The 21,785-nt window shown below is 51.9% G+C and overlaps 1 protein-coding gene across 11 annotated transcripts in view; it reads left to right on the top strand.

Moving 5' to 3' along the window:
• Window positions 1-9,175: 9,175 nt before the first annotated feature.
• Window positions 9,176-21,785, top strand: part of SGMS1 (sphingomyelin synthase 1) — a 268,293-nt gene continuing 255,683 nt past the window's right edge. For 8 of the 11 annotated variants that reach the window (XM_035008582.1, XM_035008588.1, XM_035008580.1 and 5 more), the window contains exon 1: window positions 9,176-9,395. The gene's annotated coding sequence lies outside the window, so the exon portion shown is untranslated. The remainder of the gene's footprint in view (window positions 9,396-21,785) is intronic. The other 3 variants (XM_035008583.1, XM_035008585.1, XM_035008587.1) reach the window with 1 other exon arrangement.

Consider the following 21,785-nt stretch of genomic DNA (forward strand, 5'->3'; position numbering starts at 1 on the left):
GGGTACGTGGGAGCTCTCTGTATGATTTTTTATGCATTCATGTGAATCTACAGTTATTTCAAAATTAAAGAGTTTAATACTAATGATTTAGAAACCCGAATCTTACCGTATCACCTCTCTCCAGTAACTTCACCACTGTTGTAAGATAACATCAAAATGCTTGGTGGTGCTTGATGAGAACTTGTCTGGTCTGGCACCCGTGATTCCCAGCCCTGGCGGCCTGTGAGAATTATGTATGGAGCTTATAAAAAACACTAATGCCTGAGCATCACTCCAGCTCAGTTAGATCAGGATCTAATCTCTGGGGGGTAACTAGACAGTAATTAGCATTCTCGTTGATTACTGGTCACTGTCAGACCATAGGCTCCAGGAAACCTGTTTTTACTTTTCACTGTGGTTCCAGCTCCTAAATCAGTGTCTGTTCCCTGGGAGGTGCTCCCTGAATGTATGTGAGGTGAAGTGAATGAATGAATGAATGAATGGGTACAGGGGAAACAGAAGGATCTTCCTCCCCTGTTTTGCTGTCTCCCTGAACCCATGAAAGGAGAGAAGGAGGTGCCTTCCCTGGTGTCCTCTCCATCCTCCCAGCTTCATTACAAAATCACAGTAGGGATCACAGCATTGCTCCAAGAGAGATCCATCCCCAGAGTGTAAGATCTGGAAATGATGACAGGGCCTCGTTCTTCACACTCAATCAGCAAATGTAATGAAAGTGAAACAGAAGCTGGTGAGGAGGCTGGAATGACACATAATCTTCCTCAGGCAGAAATAACAGAAAACATTTTAATGCAGCTAAAAAAAAAAAAAAATTAAAGACATTGGCAAAGAAATGAAAACAAATTTTACGGAGGGAGAGAGGCTGGGGAAAGGCGGCTCCCAGCCTTTGACCTCCTCATCCCATTTACAGAAGGTCTTGTGTGCCGCTCAGGAAGCCACAGTGGTCCACTTAATGTTGATGCGTGATCACAGTGATACCAACAGACACTGGCTTCAGCAAATTCCAAGGTATTGTTAAGGCTTGTACTGATTTTGTCCTATTGCCTCTCAGTACCTGTATGAACATTTACAGTGTGGGCACGATAATTAACATTTTAAACAATTACTTCGAGACAATTGCACAAACACCAGTGTGGGGGAAATGTAACTTTATTCTCAGTAACCCCAATCAATTTCCATGTCTACACCACCACGGCCACCACCAGCACAAACCACCACCCACCACGACCACCATCATGACCACAAGCATCACAACGACCACCACCACCACCATCAGGACCACACCATGACCACCACCATGACCATGACCACCACCACCATCATGATGATGACCACCACCACCACTACCCGTTCTACCTCATTGGTGGAAAACTTACCTTTTTTTCCTTATTTTTAGAATGTTTTTCAAGTGTTTCCCAGAACTGTCAAGCTTTAGGGTGAGGGTTGGGAGTGTATTGGCCTTTGAATCCCCTTTCCATGTAGGCGGAAGGAAGCAAGCCCCTTTATATCTGACAGCGACACTGTTTGGACCCATGCTTTAGGCTTGGGAATCTTCATTAGGCCGCTTATCTTCATATCTGTCCAGATGTCTCAGTGGCCCTCCTCTCTCTGGTGTTGCTTTTTCCCTGGCAGCTGCGTGCTTGAAAGATGATATAGCATCCTTTTCCTTCCCTTTTCTCCTCCCTCCATCCAAACAAAATCTCTTTCTAGTTGGATGTGAAAAGTGTCATTGAGGTAGCTGAGCCAAAAACACAGGTGGGTCACCAAACAACCTGCACTGGAAACAGGATAAATTGGGGCACCTGGGTGGCTTAGTCAGTTAAGCATCTGCCTTCAGCTCAGGTCATGATCTCAGGGTCCTGGGATCGAGCCCTGTGTCAGGCTCCCTGCTCAGTGGGGAGCCTGCTTGTCCCTCTGCCTCTGCCCCTGCTGGTGCTCTTTCTCTCTCAAATAAATAAATAAAATCTTAAAAAAAAAAAGGAAACAGGATAAATTATGGGCCACAACTCAAGAGACACATCAGCAAGTGAGGGAATATAAAAGAGAAAATAATTAGTAATTATACAAAGACACGTTGAAATTTGTGCACTTACTGAGTTTTGTCTTTTTAATGTCCCCCTCCCACGAAGCTCCCTCAGGTCCAGAAATGATGATCAATTATTTATTTCCTGCCTTCTTTACCTATATGGTCTTCTTAAATCATTCCCCAAACCCTAGGAAGAGTTCATATCATTCTGAGAGTAGACACGAGAAAATGTGACCCCTGGGATTAGTGAATATTTGGACAGGGCCTAGGGGTCAGATAATCATTTTTCTCTCTTTCTATCTCATATTTCTATTTCTTTCTTTCTTTCTTTCTTTTTTTTTTTAAAGATCTTGTTTATTTATTTGACAGAGAGAGAGAGCGAGAGAGGGAACACAAGCAGGGGGAGTGTGAGAGGGAGAAGCAAGCCTCCCGCGGAGCAGAGAGCTCTATGGGGGCTCGATCCCAGGACCCTGGGATCATGCTCTGAGCTGAAGGCAGATGCTCAACAACTGAGCAACCCAGGTGTCCCCTCATATTTCTACTTCTATATTGACTCTAGCAAACCTTTAAAGAGTGGATTCAGAGATGTGAGGATGAGACCACCTCCCTGGATTGCTTGGCCTTTTGCGTGTTCTTCAGATGAAAGCATAGAAGGCCCGTCCATTCTGTCTTTGTGTGGGGATGACCTGGGCCAGGAGTGAAAGCCTTAGATTCGCTATGAGGAGTTCTCTTCCCGTTGGCATTTGAGAATTCATTCTGTAGAGCAGTAATGCACACTGGGGCGCTTAAAAAAATCTTCATGTCTGAGCTGCACCCCAGACCACTTCAATCAGAATCTCTGCGGGGCTGGGGGGGACCCAGACGTTAGTATTTTAAAAAATCCTCTAGGTGTTTCTGCTCTGCGGCCACAGTCGAGAATGAGGGCTCTGAAGCAGCAGTTCCCCAGCCTGGACATGCATCAGAATCACCTGGAAGGCTTGTTAAAACCCTGATTGCTGGGGCCCATCTGTAGAATTTCTGATTCAGTAGGTCTGGGTGAGGGTCAAGGATGTGCATTTCTCCGTTCCCAGGTGATTGGTGATTGCGCAGAAGTAAAGCTGCTCTGGTCTCTTCTTTCCTGCCTGTCAGGTGACAAGGGGTTTGTGTCTCAGTCTGTTGCATGACTCCCCGCACACTGACTTACCCAACACAACTACTGGAACACCACTGGCTGCAGGAATGCCACACAGCTTGTCACCATCAGAAGGATTTGGAAATAAAGCAGGCAATGAATTCCTTCAGGCTTCGAACAGATGAGAAGGAGCTTATCACGATGTTCAGTAGGAAAATAAACGTCTTTCGAAGGAACTTTACCACAGTCAAATTTAGTTGTGCCCTTCCTTCTATCAACATCCCTTTTCTTGTCTTCTCAAAGTCTTGTGATAACTCCTCTTCATTAGTTTTGATGAGGTCAAGTTATAAAGTTTATGGAGCCAGACCTCAAGAGACAGGGATACGTTTTCAGATGTATTAGGGTACCAGTGGCAGAGTTAGCAAAAAAACCAGAAACAAGCAAACCAAAACTCAGGCCACTCAGTTAAATTTGAATTTGAGATGAATAATGAATAATTTTTTAAAATAAAAATGTCCTAGGTAAACCTTGACAATCCTGATGGTGGGGCAAATATGAGGACGGGAATGACATAGGCGCTTGCTGTGGAGAAATGGGACATACCCATCCATCTCTGTTCACGGACACACAGAAGTACCTGATCTTGAGCCTCGTCCATTGAGAGCTCAACAATTGTGGGCTGAACCGATGCACTGTGGGTACCTAAGATATAAATACAGTATACAGACTTGCTGAGTGACTTCACAGAAGGATGCTGTTAACTCAAGGTCCCAGGCTCTTGTGGTTTGGTTACTCTAGTTGGGTTATTGTCTAAATCAGTGGTTTGCGACACAGGGTGATTCTCCCCTGTCCCCCATGGGCATTTGGCAGTGTCTGGAGACATGTTTTGGCTGTCGCGACCGTGAAGGCTGGTGCCACTGGTATCTAGTTGTTTGAAGCCAGGGATGCAGCTAAACAGCCCACTGCACCAGACAACCCCCTGTGATAAAGAATTTTCTGGCCCCAAACATCCACAGAGCTGAGGTTGAGAAACTCTGGTCTAGATCTGACTGTGCAGGATTCAGCCACTCTGTGTCAGATTACTCCAGCAGTGTCCTGGAGCGCCATAGCGTTTTACTTCTCCTGGGTGTCAGTTTGGCAGAGAGAATGCCTCCTACACGCTGTCCTTAAAGGCATGGGTAGAAGGATTTTGATATGCTCCTTTGAGATCTCACAAAACAAGGGAAGCGCTGTAGAGGTTCCAGAAAAAGTGTCAGTCCTCACTTGCGTTCTCCCTAGCATGGCCTAGATTTGATTCCTTTGAAGAGTTCAGACAGGACCTGTGAAATTCAGGTGATTGAACTCTGTCACTCTCCCCTTGTTCAGTCTGGAAGACTTAATTTTGTCTTGACCCTCCACATAGCTCTGGCCATCCAGGACTTGCTTGGAGGAGACGCTGACCAAACAGGTATTCATTATTTTGTGTGATAGCTGGTACTATAATCCTTGCTTTCAGAAGGAAGCAGATTGCCAAATCCAACAACAATGAACATTCGCGGTATCTTGACGATACCTCGTGTTTTCATTATGTTTACCTCTAAATAACTATAAAGCATTTAATAGACATACATTCTTATTAAAGACCTAATTAATTCCCATGGTACTCATGGGAAGCCAAGAGGAGGTGGATCATATTCTCCCCACTTTAAGAGGTGATAATTAAGCCCGAGTCACACACTGACTATGTGAAGAGCTAGGACTACAGTGCAGCTCTTGACGATGGTGCTGGGCCTGTCGGCTGCTGCCTCATCATTCTGCAGATGGCATTGGCTCATAAGACCCGGATGAGCATCCAGTCGGGAATGTCTGATTTCAAAATCCTTTTTTAAAAAAGATTTATTTATTTTGAGAGAGAGAGAGAGGTGGAGGGAGGGGCAGAGGCAAAAAAGAGGGAGAATCTCAAGCAGACTCCCCGCTGAGCACAGAGCCTGACTTGGGGCTCCATCTCAGAACCCTGAGATCATGACCTGAGCCGAAATCAAGAGTGGGACGCTTCACCGACTGTACCACCCAGGTGCCCCTCAAAATCCTTTTTAAATGTACACAGCAGATTGTGAAGTGTGGTTGCTAATCAGAGGAGGACGACACAGCAAGGACATTTCCATTTCTAGTAGTTTACCCCTTTTAAACAAAAATGCAGCAACAGAAAAGTAAAAAGGGGAAAAGTATAAATTACAGTTCAATAAATATTTACTGTGGGCTCCCTGGTGCCAAATCCTGTGCTAGATACCATGGAAGATGAAATATATATATCCTCGTTATGTCATTTCATATGTAAGTTGGAGACTCAAGACTTACCAGTATGAAACATGCAGAGAATTGTAAAAGTCATAATATAACGTATATGCGTGCCAAAATGTGTGTATAGGAGGCTGCAGTGTCCTGGAAGGCAGAGAGGTTTTTATGAAAAATGTGGAATTGAAGAGGAGCATTGAAATAGTAGTAGGACTGGTTCAAGTGGACAGTAGGAATCTGGAGAAAGAGGATTCCATGAGATAAGAGGGTTAGTGAATAGAGGTGGGGTCATTCTTGCTACTCTCTGGAAGAGAAACTTAGTGGCTCTCAAGCAGTCATTTCCTGATACGTGGACAGAAGGCAAAAAAGCCACAGGGTAAGGGGACAGAGTAAACAAGTGCTCAGAAGACAGAGGCCAACTTCCCAAGTTCCTGTTAATACCCTAACCCCTGGTTCCATCTCTGCCTGAGCCTCAGATGCACCCCTGATTTACCCCAGAGTCTTCAAATAAATTTCCAGTTTTTTGTTGACCAGTAGCAGGACCTAAGCCTTTACTGAGTCCAGGAATCCTAGCTGTGGGCAAAGGAATGAGCACAGAGGGTTGAGGCTTCCCAGATCCAAGCCCCGGGGTTAAAACCTTGGATCCAGCTTTGTCGTCTGCAGCTTGCTTTTCTGGTCAGCCTTGGTTTGGAAACTAAATTGTGGGCTGGCCAGATGAGTTTCAAGGACTGAGGGGGCCCTTGAGGTCTTGTTGCTGCTCCTCAGGCTTTGTGGCTCCAGAGTCTTCCCACTGGGACAAATTGCCATGGACACACAGAAGCCTCCTTGCTTCTGGAGCGCTTTGCAGACTTTTGACTACAGTTTGGTGAGTCACGGCTGCTCGGTAAGGGTTCAGCTGTACAGAACCATCACATTCTTTTTTTTTTTGGTAAAGATTTTATTTATTTGAGAGAGAGCATGAGAGAGAGCATAAGAGGGGAGAGGGTCAGAGGGAGAAGCAGTCTCCCCGCTGAGCAGGGAACCAGACTCAGGACTCGATCCTGGGACTCCGGGATCATGACCTGAGCTGAAGGCAGACGCTTAACCGACTGAGCCACCCAGGTGCCCAGAACCCCCACATTCTTAATCAACTAGTTTACCTTCCAAAGGTAGAAGAATCATTCATCTGGAACTAAACCACCCACCTCAGAATAGTTGTTCTGGCAAATGAACTGTTTTCCCCAGTATTTGCTCTTAGTATTATTTTAAACATATTTTAATGACAGATTGTGACTTGGAAGCGATTCATTTTTATTTCATAGTTGTCTTGACAACAATCTAATTTATGACATTTTATGTTCTTGAGAATCCTAAAATTTTACAATGTATTGCTTATTAAAATTCTGATAAAAACGCACTGATAAAATTCTTTAGGGTTGGTGGACTAAAGAAAAGAGCTATTTTACAAAACCTTTTTTCTTTTTTGGTCACAAATAGTAGTCACTTAAGGACCATTAATTAAATTTGATTTCAGGGAGTGCCAACTCAAGTCTCTTCTAGTTGCTTCACCCAGAATTTACTTGCAATTTCTTCTTAGATTTTTAAATTATAACTTTGTCTCTGAATTATTTCATGAAAACGGAATAAAGTGGAAATAGTTTCGTATCTTGCTTTTTTCCATATCTTACATAGTCTTAAAATTACTCATGGAAATAATTTAGGAAGATTTTTATTATGAAAAATTTCAAACATACAGAACATTAAGGAAAAATTACAAGGAGCACTCTAGAAAAACCACTTACAATCAAGCACTGTTAATGTTTTGCAAAACTTAAGTTTGCCTTTACGTTTTTTTTGGGGGGGTGGGGGTACATTTTAAAGACTCCTTGACACCGTCTACACCAGATGCTTACTTGAACCGTTTTGGGGTTTTTTTGTTTTGTTTTCTGGAAGTCCCAAGCTTAAGGGACACTGCATAAATAGCACTTCTGAGCAACCAGCCAGTTTTCCAGCATTCGTTTAGTCTGAAAAAATTGACATCACAAGCAAGCAAGGCCTTTTTTCCACCTTAGGTGCAAACTGACGAAAATACCCAGTAGGGCTACTATGACTCAGAGTTGCCCTCAGCAGACACTCAAAGGCTGAGTTTAAGGGACTTTCAGCTGTTACTTTGAAGCCGCGCGTGACAACTGCACTTTTGCAGCCTCCCAGGGAAGAGCCGGGCAGCGGCGGAGGGGCGCAGCGGGGCACGCGGCCTCGGTGCGCATCCCCGACCGCCCGCCGGCTTCCAGGGGGCAATTCTCCTGCCTGTTGTAAAGCGGGGCGCCTCCGGCCGGGCCAAGCAAAAGCAGTGAAAGGCCCGCCAGAAGCACCCGGGGGGCCCCAGCCGCAGACTTGGTTCGGCAGGCCCGGAATCTCGCACTGCTAACTGAGTCTCCGGGGGTGACGAGGGGACGGTTGCCCGCGGCCCCCAGGAGCCCCGCGCGCCCGCTCGCTATGAGGCTCGCCATCCGGGCCGCCTAGCAGCCGCGGGGAAGAGACGGGCCTCACCGTAGACGCTGCCGCCAGCGCCGCCCGCCCCTCCGCAGGCCACGGGGGAGCTCCGCGGGGCCGCCGGGGAAGCAGGGTTGCCGCCGCGCGGGCGCGGACCCCTGCCCCGACTTCCGCCTCTCGGGAAGGCAAAGGCAGTGCGCCCCCGCAGTCCTGCCCGCAGCGTTTCGCGGCCGTGCAGCGGCTCCGCGCCACGCTGCGGGGCGGAGGCAGGTGCCGAGCCCTGACGCGGAGAGCGTGGCGGGGAGGACTGCGCTCGGCTCCCGCCCCGGGCCCGCCGGCCGGGCGGAAGATGGCTGCCCCGAGCGCCGCGGACAGTCACGTGCCCGGGCGCTGCCGCCGCGCGCCCCCTCCCGCGCTGGCCCAGTGCGCGACTCCGCGGCAGGCGCAGCCCCGGGCGCCTGGCCGCTACTGGGATGCCGCGGGGCCCGGCCGGGGACAGCGCCGGGGGGGCGGTGCGCCGAAGGCCACCTCTCCCCGCTGCCCGCCCCTAACCCGGGCGCGGGGGTCGGGCGCTCGGAGCGGGGGAAACCTTCCTGGGGGCGACCTGCACCAGGTCGGGCTACTGGGCATGCGCGGTGCTCCCGTCCCAGGACGGCCGGTCTCCGGGTTTTCCCGGCCACTCGGAGCGGCGGCGGGAGGTGGGGCCCGGGCGGGGCGGGGCGGCCTGGGTCTCTCCACTCCCCGCCGGGCTCCGGGCTCCGGCTCGGCGGGGCACCTAGCAGGAGGCCTGATTGTTCGGGGGTGGGAGTCTGCACAGAGAGAGTCGCAGCCGCCTTTTCTTGGGATCAGCCAGGAGTTCACCCCAGTGTCGCAGCGCTCAGGGTCGCAAACTCGTTCCCCCGAGACCCCCTCCAGGAGGCCGAGTTCGCGTTCCCGGTTCCGAGCAGCTCCGGCTCCGCCCCCAGCGGCACGCCGCCCGACCGTAAACCTCGGCTTGGTTCCGGCCTCAGGGAGCGACCCCCCAGATTCGCAGCTGGGCCCTTCTCCCGAGCTCCGTATTCCTGGAAAGTAAAGTAAGGGGCCAAGCCACGCTGCCCCTCGGGGCGCAGCCTGTGGCCCGGGTCCCGTCGGGCCCCGCCGACCCCGCCCGCCTGGCCCGCCCGGCCCGCCCTCCCCTGCCGGCCGCCGCGAACACCCGGAGGAGCGGACTCGCGGCGCGCGGAGAGCCGGGCCGGCGCGGGCAGCGGACTGGGCATGCTCGGCAGCCCGGAGGCTCGCGGTGGCAAGTCGGAAGCGTTCGCACCAGCGAGGCAGCGGCCGGGCGGCGGCGGCGGCCGCGGGCAGGACGGAGCGGACAGGGCGGGCCAGGAGAGGCAGCCGTCCCTCCGCGCACTGCGAGCCAGCGGGAGAGCGCGATCCCGCTGCGGAGCCCCGACGCTGCCCTGCCCCGGATTTCGGTGCGCGGCGGGGGGCTCGGCGAGCGGAATTCCGGCGGCGGCCGCGACTCCGGTGCAAGTGAGCCGTGGGGCCGGGGGGTGGGAGTGGAGAGCGTCGAGCCCTGGGGGGGCCTACGGCCGCGAGGAGCGGCGTGCGGGCGGCCCCGGGGCGAGGGGGCGTGAGCTCAGCCCGCTCGGAGCCGCGCGCGTACCTGGCGGGCACTCCCCCCCGCGCCCCCGCTCCCGGGGGTGGGCGCGGGGTTCGGAGGGGCGGGCCGCCCCCGGGGCTCTGGAACCGGGTCTGGGCGGCGAGGAAGGCGGGGGCGTCTGCGGGCGCCTCTCGGAGGTGCTGCGTGCGGGCTGGAAGGTTGCCTAGTGCAGGATTGGGGCGAGCGGAGGGTGGCGGGGAAGGAGAGCCGGGGGGCGAGGCGCCTCGGCGGGTGGCCCGGGCCGGGGTCTGGAGACTCGCGGGGGCCGGCCCCAAATCACGGCCCCACCCCCACGGCCCCGGCGGCGGCGTGACAGTTGGCACCTCCGGGCCAGATCGCAGCGGGCCAGGCGCCCAGGGCTTCGGGATTCCCCCCACCCCCACCCTCTCCGCGGCCTCTCGGCGCCCGCCCCAGCCAGTATAACAGGTGGGACCCCCTCTCCCCCCGCGGAGCAAGCTGCCCTCCCCAGGCCGGAGAACATCCTGCAGGTTCAGGGGCGGCCCCCGCCAGAGGACAGGGAGTGGGCAAGGCCTGGAGGAGCCATCGGCGCAGCCGGGACTGGACAGTGTCTCCAGGACACGGCTGTCCCCGCGAGTGAGGGGTCCTGCGACCCCGAGGCGACTTGTCAAGGGCAGAGCGGCGGCGGCAGCAGCGGCCGTCTCTCCCACCGTGTCAACCCCGACTGGGGCTTGCGGCTGCCGGTGGGCCGGCGAGGACGTCCTGATCCAGCCAACGGATTCGGGCTGGCGCGTTCTGGGCAACGCCTGCTTCCCTCCTGGGAGTCGCGAGTAGAAATCTTGGCCGGAGGGAGTGGAAGGGCTCCCTGCAGGTGCTGCTCAGATGTTTCTTTTCACCTTCAGACACCACAGACTTCAGCGGCACACGCTTATGAAACCCAGAGCGAAGGCTGCTTTGTGAAAGGGAAGTTTATTTTCCGCGTGAGGGGTCTGCCTACTGTTTTAGCTCCCTTGACATTTACCTTCCTGGACCTTTCGAGCTCTTTGGACAGGTGACTCTGCTCTCAGACTCGGGGGCCTTTCTGGTTGGCTGCCTGGCTGTGGAGTGGTAAGCGCCTGTCACGGTGCGCCGGGAGCCCCCCACGCGTCCCGGTCCCGAGGCTTGAACATGCAGGGAGGACTGAGTGGGCAGAAAGAGAGGAGTGGGACTGGTGACGTAGCAACTCGGGGGGAGTTGCCAGGGGCCGCCCCAACACGGGGGGGGGTGTTGGCAGCGGTTTGGGCCTGTGCAGAAGGGGACGGGGCTGGGCGTGTCTTGGTTGGGGTGCAGGCTCTCTGGGGTGCAGGCTCTCTTCGGAGGGTGGGTCCCTGCCTGGCCAGTGCTCCAAGGGAAGCCCGGGGATGTTTGGTGATTCAGCAGGTGGCAGCCTTCCAGCTCTGAAGCCATCCATGCCTAGTCCGGGCCAGGGAGCCGGCCAGCAGGGGCTTGTGTTTCCGAGGCTCCAGCTTTGAGGGAACCTCCAGGGGCTGGCGTCTGCCTGTAGCCGCTCACTTGCCTTATCTCGCAGTTTGTTTGGGTCTGGAGGCCCTGAGCTTTTGGTTTTCTTCACTGCTTCTCTTCAGCCAGGTGGCACGTCTTTGAGTCTCGGCAGCTCCGTGACCTGCTGGGTAGGAGGAGGTGGTGCCTGCCACCGTGCACAGCTGAAAATGTAGCTGGTTCCTCGGCAGCAAATGATGCCAATATGGAAAGCGGAGAAAGCGTCTTTTCCTTCTGTTCTGCTTCAGAGACGAGAAATTTACATTTTTAATAGAATAGTAAGAATTTCTGTAACTCTTCGGGGCTAGCATTTTTTTTTTAATAAAGAAATTAATTCAAGGGATGGATTAAACTAACATGAAAGAGACCCAGTTATTAAGACAGTGTCTTATTCCTTGGAGGATCCCAAGCATCTTGCACAGTGCCTACCTTGTAGGTGCTCAGTAAATGCTTACTCAGCTGAATTAAAAAACAAACAGAATCTCGTCATTAAGTTTGGCGCTTAAAGAACTTTATTTTCCTAAGTTGGCATTGCCTGTGTTGACCACAGACATTCAATTTTCGCTTGAAAACTCAATCCTTTTCCTTTTTTTTCCTGGTTAAGTCCCTTAATTTTCATATTGTGGCAGATCCTGTATTCAGCTGGAAAAAACCGCATGCTTCGCTCACATATCTCATAAAAACCTAAAGGACTCGTCCTACATAGAGCTATCGTACAGTTTTTAAAAAACTAAAACATACTCCTGCACATCAAATATGCTTTATCTGTGAAACTTTATTTTGTACAAAGCATTTCAGGAAGACTCTTTAGAATTCCTAAACCTTTACCGTCCAGTGAAAAGTGCTGCCGTGGAAAAGACAAAACTGTTTGGGGAATAAGAATTCGGCTTTGTTTGCACAGGGGCATCAGCTCCCTCGTCCTTGGGGGAGGTGTGAGTGTTGGGCCAGCTCATGCTTATGCATCTTTTTTAAACTTTGTTCTGCTCCTTCCTGCAGTTGTTCATCTGCTTCTTCTTTCCCTAAAGACATACTTTCCTGGCATGGGCTTGGCTTGCTTAAAGCTGCTGCCCAAAGGGTCTTTTGCATTTTCTCACATAAATTCAATCAGCGGTGGTTTTTATTTTCTGATTGTCCTCTGCACTATGGAAGCCACTTTGTGGGGTGAACTGTTCTATGGTCCTTGGAAAAAGCTGTGTCCGGTGTGTCCCTGAGGGGACATGACAGATTATAGATGGCTTTTTCTTTGCTCCCCCTTTTTTTTGGATGGTAGCTATAAGCAGTCTCTTTTGGAAGAACTGTTACAGCGTGCCTGGTGTTAAAGGCTCTGGCCTTTCTGTTACAGGCTCTTGGTCAGGAATATAAGTGGTAGATTATTGTCTCCAACCACATTCTGAGAATTGTGGCTGTAAAGTTTGTCACTTGATAAGCTCCTCTGTCACCCGATGATCCGCCCCTCTGGATATGGGAGCTGGGAAGCAGAGTGGGATTTGGGGGAGGGGAGGGTGAAGAAAGGGGAAGCGAAGTCTTGTGGGCCAGGAGGAGGGCTTGGTTTTGTAACTGACTTCTGGTTTCACTGAAACAGACTTGACTGCTGGCCACAAGCATGGCTGAGTCTGTACCCTCCGGAGGCTTTCTTACCTCCCCAAATAAACCGCTCTCTGCTCCCCCCACAGACACACACACAAATACAGACAGACACGCACACTGAGAAAAGACAGGTGTGGACACACACGCCCCTTGCTGAGCGCCTAGAAGCTCAGCTTTTTTTTTTTTTTTTTTTAAGATTTTATTTATTTATTTGAGAGAGAGAGAATGAGAGAGAGCACATGACAGGGGGGAGGGTCAGAGGGAGAAGCAGACTCCCTGCCGAGCAGGGAGCCCGATGCGGGACTTGATCCAGGGACTCCAGGATCATGACCTGAGCCGAAGGCAGTCGCTTAACCAACTGAGCCACCCAGGCGCCCAAAGCTCAGGGTTTTTTTGTGCTAATATGTCGCAGAGGGAAACTCCAGGGCTCAGGAGCAGGTTGCGTTCTGGGGGCCTGAATTCATCCAAGCTTGTCCATCAGAAGGATCCCCTCTTCCTCTCTGAGTGCTAAAGGGATCTGTCCCCTAGCCACTGTGGAAATTGCTGGGGGCTTCCACTGTATGCAAAGGCAGGCGAGTGGGCACTTAGGGCTGCTCTGGTGGTTTTCACTTTTTAGACATCGAGGTGCTGGGAGTCAGCGCGCCTCCATTGTTGGCGCAAGACCCTCTCCTGTGCAGAACCCCTTTCTTGTTCGACGTTTCCCCTTCATTTCTACTCCCATTCCTCTCCCCGCAGAGGAGCCTCCTCTCCTGGGTTGGATATATTCTTAGGTATGTCTGTGTCCTCGTTAAAGATGTTATTTTGTGTGTGTCTTCAGTTTACGTAAGTGGTCCCGTGCTATAGATTCCATCGGGCTTCTATTTCATTCAACACTCAGCCTTTTTATTACGGAAATCTTCAGACATTCACAAAAGCAGGAAGAATTTCATTCAAGACTTTGTGAGATCTGTGTTAGTGTGGGCTTATCTAGGGCTTTGCTGTGCATCCTTTAGCTTTGTTACCCGTTTCCCTGGTGAGGGACTCAGCTCACCTCACTCAGGCAACGCTGTGATGAACATCCTGTGTGCGTTCTTTTCAAGATGTGTGTGAGACATCTCTAGCGTAGTGCTTCTCCAAGTGGTCCACGCCCAGGAGGTGCAGGGGCAGTGCCTGGCACCTGCTGGAAATGCAGATTCTGAGGCCCCAGCCTAGACCTGAATCAGAAACCCTGGGGGCAGACCCCATGAACTTGTGTTGTAACGTGCCTGGGCTGGAGATGGCGATACTTGGGACAGTTTGAGACCCACAGTCGCAAGGGCGCGTGCCCCGGAGTGGAATGGCTGGGTGGAATGGAATGAGTACACCTGTTTTGACTAAATGCTGCTAGATTGTTCTCCTCGTGGGTGCATGGGGGTTCCTGATCCCCTATATTCTCGACAGTGGTTGGTATTAGCCCTCTTTCTAATTTTACCCGAATTTGGTGGCTATAGTGTGGGATCTCCTTGTTTTCCTGGGAGCTTGTGTCATTTCTTAGTGAAGTTGAGCATCTTTGTTAGCTGTTAGTTTCTTACCCAGCTGTAGTCTTGTTTCTCTCCTGTGTTGGTTTGCACGTGCTTCTTGCATATTCTAGATAGTAATCCCGTCCTGCCGTCTGTCAACATTGTCAGTAGTCACTTTCCGAAATTTTTGTTCTATAGAGCTCATTACTTTTTGCTTTATGTTGCAGTTCAGTGGTCTGAAGATGTTCTGCCTTACCCCGGACTCACCAGGCTATTCCCTGCTTTTGTTTCTCACAGTGAGGGCTTCACTTTGTGTGAGGTTCATCTTCGCACACGGCATTGAGCAGGGATCCGGTGCCGTTTTTCCTTCCCACTTTGTGACCCAGTTTTTCCCACGTTATTAAATCATGTATTTTTCCCTTAATATTTCGGAGGAGACCGTGGAGCCACCTCTGTCATACTTGGGGTGCACACACGAGTCTCTTTTTTAAAACTTGATTGGATTGTAATTTACATATGGTAACCTACATCCATTCCAAGTGTGCAGTGATTTGATGAACTTCGACAGATGGACACACTTGTGAAACCACCGCAATCAAGATACCGAGCGTTTCCGTCACCCCGAGCTTCCTGTGGCCCCCCCTCACAGTCCATCCGCACCCTGTCCCCAGACTCCGGCAGCCCCCAATGTGCTCTCTGCCACCCTAGATTAGTGCTTGCATTTTCGAGAATTTTATATAAATGGAACCACAGAATGTGGCACTTTGTTGTATCTGTTTCCTTTCACTCAGCATACTGATTTTTTAAATCTTTAATTTGCAGCAAAACAGAGATAAAATGTACCATTTTTAAGCATACAATTAGGTGGGATTCCTGCATTCACAGTATTGTGAACCCATCACCACTGTCCGTCTCCAGAGCTTTCTCATCACCCCAAGCTGAAAGTCTGTTCCCACCAAACTCAACATGGTGGTTTTGACATTGTTCACAGATTCTCTGTACCATTATCTGTCTGTTTCTCTGCCAGATTATTTTGACTTTCACAGCTTACATGGCAGGGTCTGCTTTGCTGTTCTTTTTCAGAACTTGGTCATTGTAGGCCTCTCTTCTTCCATAGACTTCTCAGAATACTTGTCAAGTTCTCCACAAAGTCCCGGAAATGGGACTGGCATTATAGTCTAACATGGGGAGAAATGGCACATTTTGTATCTTAATCCTGTAATTCTATCCATGAACAGGGTTATCTCATCTTTTACAAATGACTTTTTAACAGAATTTAACATTTTCTGTCATGGTGATGGTAGGGTTTTTTGTTGTTGTTTGTTTTTTTGTTTTTTGTTTTTACAAAGGAAACCTGTTGTTTTGAGGGTAGTTCCTTAGTCTTAACCTTTCAGATGGGCAGAGTCAGGGCTTTGGGGACGGAACGTTCTCCATTCCACAGCCTTGAGTGACATGGGCCAGTTAGTTACTCACTGTTCCCCGGGGGCGCTTCTTTCTTCAACCTGGACCCCAACTGCCTCTCCCAGGGGCTGCTGAGGGCTCCCAGGGGATAAGGTAGGAGAGGCAGGGCCTATAGATTGTGAAACAGAGTTGCTGTCTGGGGAATGTTGTGTTAGACCTCCCCTAATGCTGGCTTTAAGTAGGTCTCAGCACTGAGTGCTTTTATCCTGCTTCCCGGGGGATTGATAACGTGTCAATAGAGCGATAACGTGTCAATAGAGCGAGGCGAATCAGCCCACCAGTGATCTGTGTAACACTCGCTGGGTCTACACAAGCAAGGTGTTGCTTCCACCCACTCTTGTGGGGTTTCACAGAAAGTTTGGTTACTTCCAAAGACTTTGGCAGTCCCATGGGGGAGAAACAATTAGAGAACTCGGTGTTACAGTCTGTAATCAGGGGTTAAGTGGTGTGTCAGGGGAGCTGGGAGAAGAGAGAAATGCTCTGTGTGTTTTGACTTGACTGGTGGAATCAGAGGAGAGAGAAGGAGGGAGAAACCAAGTATCATTAGCTAGCATTTCTGTCCAGGGCTTGGAGGGCCTAGTATTCAACCCCGTGGCAGTGGATTGTGTGCCTAAATTTTTTTTTTTTTTTAAAGATTTTATTTATTTATTTGAGACAGAGAGAATGAGAGAGACAGAGAGCACATGAGAGGGGGAAGGGTCAGAGGGAGAAGCAGGCTCCCTGCCGAGCAGGGAGCCCGATGCGGGACTCGATCCCGGGACTCCAGGATCGTGACCTGAGCCGAAGGCAGTCGCTTAACCAACTGAGCCACCCAGGCGCCTCTGTGTGCCTAAATTTAAGTGTCTCAAAATAATTGCTTTGGGAGAGGTGGTAACAAGTGGCTAGTAGATGCTTAGCTAACTGGTAGCTTTGTGTCGTGTAGTAAAGTGGTTAGGATCCCTGACTGGAGCCTGAGTGTGTGCGTTCAACTCTTGGCCTTACCATTTAGGAGCTGTGGGACCTCAGGCATGTTATGTGAACCTTCCGTGCCTCAGTTTCCCTGACCCTCATCGTCGGGTGTGGTAACCGCAGATATCTCACGGTGTCCTTGTGAGGACTACTCCTGTCGGGTGCTTAGAGCCTGGCACAAGGTCATCACGATAAAAACGTTAGTTACTCTCATGACTCCCTTTTGTTCATATTCGTTGCGTTCCTCCTGTATCTCCCTTGACGTGTATCAGGCCTTATGCCCAGAGACGGGTGGTGGCGTTTGTCCAGAAGGACCTGTTGGACGCACAGTTGTGTAGAATGGACTTTCTCTCTTGGTTGCCAGGTTCGCGGTGGGCACGTGGGCTGTAGACGGAATGAATGAATCCTTGACAGATCGTGGAGCTGGGTGCTGCCTTGGTGGGCCCTAGGTATCCTCGATCGGGGCTGTGGGACGGAGAGGGTAGACGTCAGGTGGTTAGCAGGCAGGAAGCTCGTTAGACCTTTTGGCGAAGGTGTATTAATCATAGGGATTCACGTTTGTGGAGCTTAACCGCGTGGCCGGAGACTGCCCAAGCCCTTGCCCCTTGCGACCGTCCTCTGAGATGGAGATTATTAGCATTTCCTTTTTAGGCACGAGGACAGAGGGGCACAAAGTAGGAAGAATGCCCTGAGGGATCATAATGTTTGGGGCCTTCAACAGTTGGTAAAAATTGCCAGTGTAGGTGCGTTGGTGGGTAGCCGTCATAATCAGGTAAGCGTGGTGACATATGGGTTAGCCCAGCAGGGCATTCCCGGGAGTGCAATTCGAGACTCACTAGCAGTGCCAAGTGCCATGTCATGCATCCCATGTTAGGGAGATGCCCTGATGTGTTTTGTTCTTTTCCACCTTGCTCACTCCCTGCCAGAGGCACAGAAAGGCTTTGTCCCATCATCTATCCCTTTGGAAAGATTTAGGCACAGAGAAAAGTGTATGAAGATACATATCCTGACGGTGGGGAGGCTGAAGATCATCTTATTTGGGCTAATTGTAGTAGAAAACTCTCTGTAGGAAGGCACTTAAAAAAAGGAAGCAAAAGGAGGGGCTGTGCGCCTTCCCCAGCGGTGGTGAGGTGAGGTGGCCAGTGTGTGTCCAAACCCCCCAGAAGGAGGAACTGTGTTGGTACAGCCAGAGTTTTTTGTTTTGCAACAGAGGGTGCGTTTCCTCCATGGGAACCATGTCTGTGGAACGAGAGATGTTGAGATTTGAAAGATTTTATAGGAAACGGGAACTTAGATTCCAACTCAGGGGAGAACACATGAGTAGATTGTCTTTGGGAAGAAGACTTTTCCCTGTGCTGGTTGTCGGGGCTCTCCTGTGACCCTGCAGCGGGGGATTGCTTGGGGAGGGAAGGTGGCGGGCAGAGGGGATAGGGGATTGCCAGGGGAACACTGGGAGCCCACACGAGAGGTGTTCTGTCGTCTGGTCTCTCCATAGCCCGGGGTTTACAATAGCAGTAAAGGCAAGTTGAGGGTCTGCAGTGGGCTGGAACCTCGTTAAGCCTTGCGACGTGCAAAGACGAGTGAGATGTGGTCTGGGTTCTCGAGGGGTTAGAGGGGGTGGGGGGGGCAGACCTGTGCACAGAGAAACACCATCACCCCGTGGTGCATGCAGCATGGCACCTGTGCGTGTGGCCCTGGGGGCAGGGGTGGGAGGCTGGCCGGAGAGGGTCCCCTGCTCAGGGCTTCCTGTGCACAGCACGCGGGAGCAGGTAGCCCAGACGGTAGGCTGGTGCAGTTGGAGCTGGAAGTGGTGCAGCTTCTCTCCCTTGTTTCTGGGGCTGCCAGGCTTAGTGCGGTCACTCCAACAACAGAGGGGAGTGTAGGAAGAGGCGTGCTGTGCGTGGTCAGCCCGCCAAGGGGAACCAGGAACTGGAACTGCACTTGGAAACCGCATAGGAAGTCTTAGGGAACACTTGACAGTTTGTCTTTAAAAAAAACGTGGCTCAATTTTAGCTATCTCCTGGAGCGTAAAACCTGGAGAAGATGAATGACTATCTTTAAGGTGAATCAGTGTTTTAAAGAAAGAGTCTTTATTAGAAACGAGGTTTTATTTGCCCACAATTTTTGGTAGAGTTCAAAATTCTGCTATCAGTTCGTTTACAGTGGTTTGCATTTCTCATTCACATCGTCCTTCCCTCTGCCTTCTCCCTCTCCCTTCCCCCCTTCCTGGATACCCTTACAGACACCTTGTGTGCCGGCCCATGTGTGCCAAAGCCGTTACCTTGGCCGGCTCTCGCCTCTGCTTCCTTACCTGTGAACGGAGAGCTTGGGTTTGCAGACCCTAGTCATCTCCCAGATTGCGTGACACCCGAAAGAGTGGCTCACGAGCCCCACATCACCTGGTGTTTATCATCTGTTGATAGAAAAGAATTTTATGGAAGTGCCTCTTCTCCTGTCCTTCTGAGCTGTGTGTCCAGACCACGCTATAGAAACAGCAATGGTTGGTGGATTCTTCACTGGTGATGGTGCCCCTCCCGGCAGGCTGTCTCTGTTAAAGGTACAAAAGGTGGAATGTTGGGTCGTTTAGAAGTCCCATCAGGTGCACTGTGTGAATCCATGACCAGCCTCAGATGGTGCATGCGGTGGGGACTCCCCTGCCAGGCTGGGTGGATGGACGATGCTCGTGCAGGGAATGGGGCTCCCCGGAGTCACAGGGTCAGCAAAGGTTCAGAATAGAGCAGAAGCGTCCTGGGAGCAGGGTGGAGAACAGAGTTCCACAGAGCTGCCCCCTAAGGAGGTGGGGAGCGCTGGCTGAGGAGTCCCCCTGTCCCAAGAGTGAGGGGCAGCCGCAGAGGCCAGAGAAATGGCAAAGGGGGGGCTCCACTGAGAACTTTTCACCCTGGTGACAATTGCAGGCTGACCGTTGGGGGGCCGTCTGCCCGGGATGGGGTGTGCGTGGGGCGCGAGGAGAAGCGGACTTGGCTCCTCCTGAGGTGTGCAGGCGGGTGGAGGAGGAGGGAGATGCTGACGGACTCCGTGTGCCGCAGAAGCAGCTCTGGGCTCGCTGGGGCGCGGAGCCCGGATTCTGAAAGCGGTTGGGGAGCGCCAGGCAGGGCAGCGGAGCCGGGTTCTAGGCCTCCCTGGGCACCGGCTCTGTTGCGTGAGACGGAAATCGTGGCCCTTCCATTGCGGGCTGGTCAGGTGCGCGCCCCTGGCCCGTCCTCTTGGCTTCCCTTCCTGCTCCCCGGGTGGCAGGGGGGCGCCCTTCACTCGACTACGTGGAGGGCCCAAGTGTTCTGAGGTTTGACCATGTGGACTGTTGTCCTCTTGCTTGTGTGTCTCCTGGATCTTGTCCTGGAGCCTGTCCCTGTCCCCGCTGGCTGTGAGTTCAGTTTCCTTACCCTAAGATCCCAGGTGCCCAGAACGGCCTATGTTTGTCATCATCTTTATGGAAATCCTCACGGGCAGCCTCAGTCTCTGGCTGAAGCCTTCAGGATCATTGACGGCAGCTTGACGTGGACGATGAGGCTCAGGACAGGCGTGAACACAGCAGAGGCTCGCCCGCATGGAGCTTTGCAGGGTGTGGGTCTCACGCAGTCAGCATGTTGGCAACCGTGGAGCGCGCCTGGCGCTCAGAGACAGAGCCTCGGCCGTGCCTCCTCTCAGCGCCGCTGCCCATTCACAGGCTGGTGACTCAACATTTGTTTTATGGCCACTGTCTGTGCAGGGACACCTGAGTTCTGAGAGGGCCTACAGAGTTACCAGCCGGTGCGCTGGGCCACGGTCCAAGTTTCCACAGGGCCCTGCATGTGGTCTGCTTTCCCCTCCTCTGATTTTAGAGACCGAGGCAGGGTGGTGGGAGCTGACGGAAGCTTCTCAAGCGCCCTTGGGCCGTCTGCGTGAAGGCCCCGGCAGTGGACCCGGGTCTCCCCCCTGCACTGGGGTCCGTGTGCAGGTTTATGGAGCTGCTGAAATCACGCTTACCATTTGGGGTGTGGCGCGTTTTTCTGGGGAGGCTGTCTAAAGCTTTCGTGAAATTCACCAGGAGGACCACTAAAAGGTCCCTTTTTAGAACTGTATGATTGAGGGTCTTTATTGCCGCCTGTCCCCTTGTTAGAGGGGCTGATGAGAAGAGTCCGCCGCAGGGAGGAGGCGGACGCACGCCAGGAGCCTCTTGTGGGTACAGGGGACTTGACGTTTCTGTGTCTTGGGGTGGGACAGGGTCAGTTCTTCTTCGGAGGACATAGAAGCAAAGGGACAGAGCTGGCCTTGTGGAGGGAGAAGGGGCGTGGCGCGTGTGCCACTGCCTCATGGCTCATTGTCCACGGAGCCAGACGAGAAGGTGAGCCACAGAAGGTGGGCAGGAGACTCTGGAACAGGTCCTGCCTCTCACATTCCTGCACCTGACGGAAAATGGGTCTAGAGAGGACATGTAGGACTTCAGCCGTTGATGTCAGAGGCGCCTGGTTTAGGAGATTCCCCTGCTTGAGAAGTTCCTGGTAGTTTACCTAAATGATGAAGTTCATGACAATTGTCCTTTGAGATCAGGGTGTGGAGGGTCGCTTTGAAGAGGGGCTGGCATGGATACTTACATACTGTCCAGGAGTTTAAGAAATAATCAAGCCCGTCGTTCGTCCCAGAGCTGTCTTCTAGAAAAGTTGGAAACCATCGAATACTAGGGCACTGGCTAAACAGATTACATAGACCGACACAATGGAATACTAGACAACCCTTGAAAACATTATCTAGAAGAATAATCCTATAGAAAGATGTCCTATAAACATTGTTGTGTGCAAGAAGGTCTGTGGCGCTTTTGCAGAAAATACACTCTTCCAAAAGTCCTGGTTGGTGGCTGCCATGGGCCAGGTGACCTGCTGGGTACGGGCGACACAGAGGTGAGCGCAGGTCAGGTCCCTGCCTCAGGAAGCCTGTGGTCTCCTGGGGAAGAAGTGAAGCCTTGCTGACTTTCCCATAAAAAAGTGTTTAAATACTGTGCAAAGAATGACTCTTTTTTTTTTTTTTTTAAAGATTTTATTTATTTATTTGAGAGAGAGCACATGAGAGGGGGGAGGGTCAGAGGGAGAAGCAGACTCCCTGCCGAGCAGGGAGCCCGATACGGGACTCGATCCCGGGACTCCAGGATCATGACCTGAGCCGAAGGCAGTCGCTTAACCAACTGAGCCACCCCAGGCACCCAAGAATGACTCTTAATAAGGAATTTTTAAAACTTTAAAGTCCGAACTACTGTCTCGTCTGCCGTATCCCTGACCCGAAACCACCGATTTTCCAGAA

Source organism: Mirounga leonina, unplaced genomic scaffold (assembly GCF_011800145.1).
Source record: "Mirounga leonina isolate KUSES-001 unplaced genomic scaffold, KU_Mleo_1.0 Mir_152, whole genome shotgun sequence".
Classification (NCBI taxonomy): Eukaryota; Metazoa; Chordata; class Mammalia; order Carnivora; family Phocidae; genus Mirounga; species Mirounga leonina.